We start from the raw sequence: 8,727 nt of genomic DNA on the forward strand, positions 1-8,727 counted from the left end.
TTTCTCTTTCTCTTGTGATTTATTCCTTGACCTAATGGAGTATTTAGAAATGTTGCTTAATTTCCAAATATTTGGAGATTTTCAGATATTGTTACTGATTTCTAATTTAAATCTATGGTGATCAGAAAACATACTCTATACAATTTATCTTTTTAAATTTATTGGGACTTATTTTAATGATCAGCCTATAGTCTGCCTTGGTTAATGTTTCATGTGAACTTGAAGAAAATGTATATTCTGCCATTGGTGGGTGGAGTGTTCATAAATGTCAACTAAGTAAAGTGGTTGACAGTGTTGATCAAGTGTTCTGTATCCTGACTGATCTTCTGTCTACTTGTTCTAACAGTTACTGATACAGGAATAGAGAAGTCGGTGTGCCCATTCTATCAGTTTTTGTTTCTTCTGTTTTAAAGCTCTCTCATGTGTGCACTTTTAGCACTATTATGTCCCGTTGGTGAATTGATCCCTTTATTAATATGAAATGACCCTCTCTGTCCCTAGTGATATTCTGTAAAGCCTTTGATTGATATTAATATAGATCCCCCAGTTGTCCTTAGAAGACTGTTTGCATAGTACATGTTTCTGCATCTTTTTACTTTTCTTTGTAATGGAGAATCACTAGGAAACAATTTTAATAGTCAAATAATAAATATATACCATGAAAAATTGATGACTAAATCCTGAAATCAAACAAAGAATTCAAGTATTGAGAAAAGGACTAATGATGAGCACTGTATCCGCTTAGATACAGAACTAGGATTAAAGAATTGAGAGAATTATAGTTACAAAAGAGAACATTTGTGCTAAAACATTGACAATATAAAACAAGGTAACTAAAAAGACAATGTGCATCCTTTTACTTTTAACCTATCTGTGTCTTTGCATTTAAAGTGGGTTTGTTTTAGGAAGCATATAGATAGCGCTTTCTTTTTATAAAGTCTGACCATCTACGCCTTTAAAGAGAAGTGTTTAGCTATTTATATTTAATGTAATTATAAATATGGTTTAAAGTAATTAACTAGCATCCATCTATTTGATTTCCATTTGTGCCACCTATTTTGTTCCTTTTATTTCTTTTCCTACCTTCTTTTGGATTAAGTATTTAGGATTCCATTTTCTCTCTGTTTTGCCTTATTAGATATCCCTCTTTGTTCACTTTTCAAAGGTTCCCTAGAGTTGTAATATAGATCTTTGCCTTACCACAGACCTGCTCCAAATAATATTATATCAGTTCATATACAATGGAAGAATCTTACAATAACATATTTCTATTTCCCTCTTCTCATTCTTTATGCTATTATTGTTTAGCCTTTACCTTTATATATGTTATAAACCCCATAACACAAATTTCATATTTTTACTATAAATAGTAAATTATTTCTGCCTCTTTAAAGAAATTAAACCATGAGGAAAAAAGTATTTCATATTTAACTACACGTTTATGATTTCCAGCATCCTTTGAGTAGATCCAAGCTTCCATCTGATACAATTTTTATTCTGCTTGAAAACTTCCCTTAACATTTCTTGTAATGCAGGTCTCAGCTTTTCTTTCTCTCAAAAAGTCTTGGGGCTGGGCCGGTGGCATAGTGGTTAAGTTCACATGCCCCGCTTTGGAGGCCCAGGGTTCGGATCCTGGGCACGGACCTTAATACCACTCATCAAGCCATGCTATGGCAGCATCCCACATACAAAATAGAGGAGGATTGGCACAGATGTTAGCTCAGGGACAATCTTCCTCACCAAAAAAAAAAGGTCTTTATTTTACCTTAATTTTTTGAAAATATTTTTCAACGAATATGGAATTCTGAGTTGGCAGTTTCTTTCTGCACTTGGAAGATGTCATTCATTGTTTTCTGACTTGCATGGTTTCTGATAAGAATTCTTGTATATAGTGTGTCTTTTTTTCTCTGACCAACATTAAGATTCTTCTCTTTATCACTGGTTTTCTGTAATTTTATTATGATGTGTCCTGGTGTGCATTTTCTTTGTGTTTATCCTGTTTGTGTTTCCTCAGGCATCTGGGATTTATAATTTTCATCGTATTTGGAAAATTTCAGCCATTATTTCTTCAAATCTTTTTCTCTCTGCTCCTTTCTGAGACTCGATTACACATATGTTAGACCATTTAATATTGTGCTAGAGCTCACTGGTGTTCTGTTCATTTTTGTTTCAGTCTTTTATCTCTCTGTGTTTCACTTTGGATACTTTCTATTAACATATCTTCAAAAGTTTACTAGCCTTTCTCTTTTGCGATGATAAATTTGCTATTTTTCCAATTTACTAAAGTTTTCCATTTCAGATGTTTTCTTTTTCATCTCTAGGTTTCCCATTTGGTTCTTGTTTATAACTTTCATTTCTCTCCTCATTGTGTTCATATTTTCCTTTACATACATTAACACAGTTATAGAAGCTATTTTAACATCCTTGTTTGCTAATTCCATCTTCTCTACCATTTTTGGATTTGTTTCTATTCACTGATTTTTCTCCTAGTTATGGGTCACATTTTCTTGCTACTGGTAGTCTTTTATTGGAAGATGGACATTGTGAATTTTACATTGTTGATTGTCCGGATCTTGTTGTTTTCCTTTACACATTGTTGGGATTGGTTGTGTTAGGTGTACATTACTTCTGTTTTAATTTAATCCTTTTGAGGCTTGCCTTTAAACTTTTTTTAGGATGGGTCTAGTGTAACCTTTAGTCTAATCTAGATCCTCTAGAATCTCCACTGAATGCCCTGAGAAATTGACAACTCTCCACTGGCTGATGGGAACTTCCCAGCCTCAAATGATTTCTGGCCCTCTGTGAGCTGTGGGAACCTGTTCGTTGACAGGCCCCCAGTTGTTCTTTTCCCCGCCTCCTGGAATTTAATTTGATGCTTGCATGTCTTAGTAGTCAGCAGAGGTAAGGGGACTCCTATGCAGAATTCTGAACTCTTTTCCTGTGTAGCTCTTTCCCCTCTTAGAACTCTACCCCACAAATTCCAGCCACTTTAGACTCCTTGGGTTCCAATTTTTGTTTCAATTCAGCAAGGCCACCGTACTCTGAGACTCCCCTCCATCCTCTCCAGTCCAGAAACTGCCTCCAGACAAAAAGCAATTGCGGGGTTCACCTTAATTGTTTCCTTTTCCTCATGGATCACAGTCCTGCACTGCATGTGTCCAATGTTAAAAAGAGTTGTGGCATATGTTTTGTAGAGTTTCTAATTGTTTAAGGAAGGAGGATAAATCTGGTCCCTGTTACTCTATCTTGGCCAGAATCCAATTTGGAGTAGTCAAGTTTGGGAAGTTTGGAAAGTTAAGCCCTATGAATGGACAGAACACAGCAGTGATTTTTCTAAGTAGCTGGTATATGTAGGCATGTTTTCCCACTGAATCTCCCCAAACTGTAGTAAAGCTGCCTGATTGTGAAGCCATTCTTCACCTTAAGGTGAATAAGTAGAGAGCCACTCTTTAGGCTCCAGAGCTCTCCAAAATAAGGACCAATACAAGTATTATTACTAGAATAATAATGCCAGAGGAAGAACCTTACTCTTGTAGCCCCACTTCTCCTCAGATAGCTCTTCCAAACGTTTAGAGGCAGGATGTTTTGGGTTTTTACCTGCAGGTAAAATTCTGGGTTGCCTGAGCTGGGAAAGCACTGCGGATGGGGAGGAGGTAGGAGAAAAAAAGAAATTGACTGAAGAAGTGTTTCTTAAACACAATCTTAATGAAATATCTTTAGCTCTATTCTTACTTCTTTTTGTCTATGGAATTTTGTGAAACTGCTTATCCTCTGATGGTGTCCTTATATCATGTTTCTGAATATTTAGTATTCAGCAATATTTAGCTAAATCTTTAGCTCATTATTTTACTATCCTGTTATTAGGGTTAGAGAAGGAGAGCCAGCAAATAAGTGTGTTCTGCCTGCCAGTTGTAATCAGAAGCCCCTAATATATTAGTGTTTTGATTATGGTATAAATAGCTTCATAGTATATTTCTGGTTAGAACAAATATCCTCTTTCACATTTTCATAGTAATATTTTGTTATTTGTCTTCAAAATAAAATTTAGCATTAGCTATCAAGTTTTATTATTTTTAATTCTGTAGGAATTTTATTTTCAAATGCATTTCACATAGGATTGTACATTTTACTGCCTTCATATCTGTGATTAAATCTATTTCTTACTCATAATATAGCTTGTATTCTCTCTCTTCTCTATTTTCTAGGTGGGCTTTTCAAAAAACCAATTCTAAGTTTTTCAGATGTACTTTTCTTTTGCTTTGCTGTTTTTCTATCTAATTGAATTGTGTCATTTTATCTTCAATCTTTTTCAAACATTAACATAAGCATGTAAGCCTATAAGTTTTCCACCTGATTAATTCTTTAACTTTGGTTTTTATTATGTATTATGTATCTCAGTTTTGAGTAATAATTGGAAAGTTAACAAGACAATGAAAGGCATAGAGTATTCCAGGAAAAGAAAACAGCATAGGAACCATCATAATAGCTTGAAACATGACACTTTCAAGGAATTACAAATAGTTCAAGGTGAAAGATTACTGAATGTGGCCACCATAGTACATTTCATTCATTCAATCAACAAATATTTACTGAGTGCCCACACAATGTGTCAAGCACTGTGCTAGGTTCTACCAGCCATAAACAAAATAGACATGGCCTTATGGTACTTACAATCTCAGAGAGGATATGGCATTAATAAATATTATAAATGTGACTTTAGAGGGTGCTACTTGAATACATAACAGGGAGAGCTAACCTCATCTCAAAGATCAGGAAGGCCTTCCTTAAGGAAGGAGGTTTTAGAAGAGATCTGATAGTCTACACATTAGAGTCAGTAAAGTAAGAAGATGATGCATGGCAGGAGAGGTTCCAAGCTAGGGAAAATGGATAAATCCCTCCCAGGCAAGGGACAACGTGTGTCTCATCTAAAAAAGTGAAATAAATCTACTCTGGGAGGAATGAGAAGAGCGAGGGAGAATAGTAAGAAATGAAGTGGAAGCAAGAAAAGGCAGCAAAGTCTTGAAGAGCCTTTTAACCCTCGTACGGAATTTCCCTTTATCTTAGGACAATGGGATCCACTATAGGGTTTTTAAGTTAATGAAGCAGTGGATTTGATGGTAAAGAGGGACCGTTTCTGAATAATTCCAAGTCTTGCTTTATGGTACTTAGTATTTGGATGTGCCATTTCCTTCCATAGAAGCGAGAGAGAATAATGAATGAGACGCTAATTTATGAAGTAAAAATGATAGACTCCATTTTGGATGCATTATATTTGAGCTATCCAGGCAATATTTTTTTAAAAAGAGAGAAAAGATGTCTAGTAGGCAGTTATAAATCTGATTCAGGATAATGTTTTAAGCTGAAGATATGGCTCACAGATAATAAGTGAAAATATAGAAGTAAGATTGACTGCAAAGAGTCTGTGGAGATCTTAGATTGCATTAATATGCATATTATATATTGAAAAAGGGAAATGATAGTTCTTATGTAGTCTGGGATGATCAGACCATCCGAGAAATAGCACATTCAACCTACGCCTCATCCTTTTGAAAGGAGCCACATTATCATGTTGTAAGAAAGGACTGATTGGTGAAGGAACGGAAAGACACATCAGAAGAAATAAACACTCAGAAAAATAAAAGTTACCTTCAAATATGGGAAGAGGCATCCTGGGTAGAAGCATTAGCTTTTTCCTGTTTGTCTCTTAGTAGAACAAGGACTAATGAGCAAAATCTTTAAGGAGGCAGATTTCAATTCTATGTAAGACACATTTTCCAAACTGTTGTCCAAAGATTACACTGCTGTCCCCCTGGTCTAACCCACCACCGAATCTTTTCTATCACAGTGGCCATCCTGCTTCCACTCTTACCCTACTACAAATGTCTACCAAAGGGATCTCGTTAGATGTAAATCATCAACATGGCATGCCCGTCCCCAAAACTTTCAATGGCTTCTCGTAACACTCAAAACAAAACCCAAAGTCCTTACTATGACCTACAGACCCTCAGGATTTAGCTCCTGTGCATTTCTCTAGTCTCCCAACCTCCTCTACCTCTCTCAGTTTGCTGTAGCCACACTGGGCTTGTTTGTCATTCCACAAACTCTAAGGTCACGCTTGCCTCAAGGTCTTTGCACTGACTATTCCTTTTGCCTGGAACAACTACCCACTCCCTCCTTTCATTCAGGTCTCTCTGAAATGCCACTTCCTCAGAGAGTCTTTCTCTAACCATCCTTTAAAAAGTAGTTCCAACACACCCCCATCAGTCTCTATCTCCTCACCCTGCACTGCTGTCTTCAGAGCACTTGTCTTTGCCTGATGTTATTATCTGTCTTCTGAAATAAAGGTAAGGCAGAGATCTTGTCTTTGGCTTACCGCTGCATCCTAGTGCCCAGAACCTTGACTGAAACATAGTAGGCATCAGTATTTGTTAAATAAATGCCAAATGAAAAGGCTGCCATCACACTAGAGAGTGTCAGGCACAGGTTGGACATTCATTTGGTAGGAATATTGTGAAGAGTTTTAAGCATCAAGGAGTTTATTGTTTGGGTGACTCCTACATTTTATTATAGTGTTTTTATTGTGTAACATTGGTATATAGCATTATATAAATTTCAGGTGTACATCATTATATTTTGATTTCTGTGTAGATTACATCATGAACAGCACCCAAAGACTAATTACCCTCCACCACCACACACATGTGACTAATCTCCCTTTCCTTCCTTCTCCCTCCTCCCTCCCCCTCTGGTAACCACCAATCCAATCTCTGTTGCTATCTGTTTGTTTGTCATTGTTTTTATCTTCTACTTACGAGTGAGATTATATGGTATTTGACTTTCTCCCTCTGTCTTACTTTGCTTAGCATAATACCCTCAAGGTCCATCCATGTTGTCACAAATGGCCAGATTTCATCATTTTTTATGGCTGAGTAGTATTCCATTGTGTATATATACCACATCTTTATCCATTCGTCCTTTGATGGGCACCTAGGTTGCTTCCAAGTCTTGACTATTGTGAATAATGCTGCAATGAACATAGGGGGGCATGTATGTTTATGCATTCGTGTTTTCATGTTCTTTGGATAAATAACCCAGCAGTGGAATAGGTGGATCATACGGCAGTTCTATTCTTAATTTTTTGAGGAAGCTCCATACTGTTTTCCAAAGTGGCTGCACCAGTTTGCACTCCCACCAGCTGTGTATGAGAGTTCCCTTCTCTCCACACCCTCTCCAACACTTGTTACCTGTCTTGTTAATTATAGCCATTCTGATGGGAATGAGGTGATATTTCATTTTAGTTTTGATTTTCATTTCCCCGATAGTTAATGATGTTGAACATCTTTTCACGTGCCTGTTGGCCATCTGTATATCTTCTTTGGAGAAAAGTCTGTTCAGATCTTTCACCCATTTTTAAATTGGGTTGTTAGTTTTTTTGTTGTTGAGATGTATGAGTTCTTTGTATATTTTGGATATTAACCCCTTATCACTTACATGGTTAGAAAATATCTTCTCCCAATTGTTAGGTCGTCTTTTCATTTTGTTGATGGTTTCCTTTGCTGGGCAGATGCTTTTTAGTTTGATGTAGTCCCATTTGTTTATTTTTTCTATTGTTTCCCTTGCCCGGTCAGACAAGGTACTTGAAAATATGCAGCTAAGACCAATGTCAAAGAGCATACTGCCTAGGTTTTCTTCTAGAAGTTTCATGGTTTCAGGTCTTATATTCAAGTCTTTAATCAGTTTTGAGTTGATTTTTGTATGGTGTAAGATAATGCTCTACTTTCATTCTTTTGCATGTGGCTGTTCAGTTTTCCCAACACCATTTATTGAAAAGACTTTCCTTTCTCCATTGTATGTTCATGGCTCCCTTGTCAAAAATTATCAAGGAGTTTAGACAAGATGATATTTAGATCCCTTCCTGACTGAAGTGTAATGAGTCCATATTGCTTCATGAAGATTTTTGGAAATATATATAAATTTGGAAATAATATGTTTCTCTACCTGTCTCCCATGGGCTTCTAACCTGTGCCCCTTGAGAAGGTGTAGGGAGGAATAAATTGGGAAGCTTTCCCAGTTTTTTTTCTTGTCAACTAATTTGTGCTCTATACTTGATTTCCTACAGGTAAGTGACTTCTACCTTGCTGTGCTCTCTAATTCTGATAAAGGCTGCAGAATGAATAATGAAATTAAGTTACTTAAGAAGGATCATTATTTCTGTGGAAAAGTGGGCAAGTGGCCTGGGAACACAATGTAATAATTGGTGGTTGAAAGCAGTCAGAACTGCCTGGTTTTGCCATTGTTGGACAAGTCATTTAACCCTTCTCTGCCTCCATTTCTTCATCTGTTAAATGAAGATTAAGTGATTAGTAGATATAAACACATTAATATGTAAAGCACGTGGAATGATACCTGGGACACACTGAGCACTTTATAAGTATTAGCTATTAATTGATTTGTGACATCGTAAACAAAATACCATAATGAAATATTCTGTTATAATTGATGAAAATTCAAATTAACAAATTATCTGAAACCTTATTTACAACCAATTATTTGATGGGTAATGATTGATCTAGGTTTTTAAGGGTTTATATATAATTTTTTACAACTTAAGAAATATTTTTAGTTTGGTCTTCGTGACCATTCTTCCAGATGGAGAAGGCAGATGAGGAAAGGGTCTCAAGAGCTTAAGCGATTTGTTCCAATTTACACAGCTAGTCATGGGTTAAG

This window comes from Equus quagga, chromosome 22, assembly GCF_021613505.1.
Source record: "Equus quagga isolate Etosha38 chromosome 22, UCLA_HA_Equagga_1.0, whole genome shotgun sequence".
NCBI classification, from domain to species: Eukaryota; Metazoa; Chordata; class Mammalia; order Perissodactyla; family Equidae; genus Equus; species Equus quagga.